The following is a 1,433-nucleotide window of genomic DNA, read 5'->3' on the forward strand; positions in this document are numbered from 1 at the left end:
ATCGGCCGAACAGTTTTTCTGTTGTCGAGTTTTCAGTAGAAAAACTTTTATGTACATGTCCTGATGCTACTTCATTTGGAGGAGGAATTATATTTTCCACACACTGAATTGTTCCTTTTGAAAACAATATCCCAACACCAGAACAAAATTACGGTCTCTCGACGCGCGTTTCGCAAACCAAGTTATCGTCCTCAGGAGATCATTATGACGAAATTTTAGTACTATGGTAGTGTTTTTGTATGCTAGTGGCCTAAGTACTACATGTTATCTGTACCTAACTACTACCGGTTAGTATTACCTAACTACTACCTGTTATTTTTCCTATGCTGAACTACCTGCTTTTTTATACTTCCAATTTGTTATGTATTTCCTACATTTTTTTATCAATATTTATTGGTTTTTTATTTAGAATTATTACGTATAAGATCAAACAGAGGGCTATTCTAAATAGGACCTTTATCGCTTTTCATATTACTCATTCCTCTTTTTTCGATTTCCAAGCTTTCGCAGGCATCCAGAAACCTGTTTTCATGTCACGGTCTCTACAATTTTGAACAATTCTCACGTAATCTGTGGTCGCTCTCCATGACATGTTGAGCGACACCAGATTTCTCCGGTCTATGAAACCGAACATTGTTGTGGTGTTGGAAAAGTGTTTTTAATAGATTCATTTTACGGAAGAGGTTCCAGTACGAACTTTCAAACTAAATTGTTACTTAAGATCTTCATCGACAAACGCTTGAATCAATAAATAAGATTATATGGTATAAAAAAAATTGGCCCATGAGGGGATCGAACCCGCGACCTTCGCGTTATTAGCACGACGCTCTAACCAACTGAGCTAATGGGCCAGTTGTGTTCAGATAATAAAAACTACTTCATTAGAGATTTCCATCTATTTTTGAGCATCTGACAACCTCAATATTGACCAATCAACTGGAATCTCTTTAGAATACCACAGCTGTCGTAAAAGATATTCACGAAGTACAATTTCTGAGCTGCACATTCTGGCCTGAATTGCAATGGGTTACCTGAGAAGGTCGAATGTCTCCTGTCTGGTCGATGCAGTTAGTACCTTGCAGCCATGGAAGGGAATCTTTCAGAAATGAGTTATGGAAGACCTACTTTCCAAGCCACACAGCTGTGTTGCTTACAAAGGTACCTAGTCGCATCCAATCCGACAATCAGGTCCTAGTCATCTTCATTTTCATCAGGTTGGAAAATTTTCCCTTACGATCAGGTCCTCACTAGAATCCCCTGAAGACCATTTCAAGTTTGGCAGAACGGGTTCGCTAACCTGAAAAAATAACCAGGATCAGCCCTAATGAATCATATTTCAAAATGAACTATTGATCACTTATTGAAATGAAAAACCAAGGAACCACTCCGATAATTAACAAATGTATTTTAGCCCGATATGAGATAGATTGTAC

The 1,433-nt window shown here is 38.0% G+C and overlaps 1 non-coding gene across 1 annotated transcript; it reads right to left on the reverse strand.

The window, feature by feature from the left end:
- Positions 1-777: 777 nt before the first annotated feature.
- On the reverse strand, positions 778-851 carry TRNAI-AAU (transfer RNA isoleucine (anticodon AAU)). The gene has a single exon. It is a non-coding gene; the product is annotated as a tRNA-Ile (tRNA).
- Positions 852-1,433: the final 582 nt, after the last annotated feature.

This window comes from Leptinotarsa decemlineata, unplaced genomic scaffold (genome assembly GCF_025532065.1).
Source record: "Leptinotarsa decemlineata unplaced genomic scaffold, Ldec_3_MD MMD2_tig00000218_RagTag_RagTag, whole genome shotgun sequence".
NCBI classification, from domain to species: domain Eukaryota; kingdom Metazoa; phylum Arthropoda; class Insecta; order Coleoptera; family Chrysomelidae; genus Leptinotarsa; species Leptinotarsa decemlineata.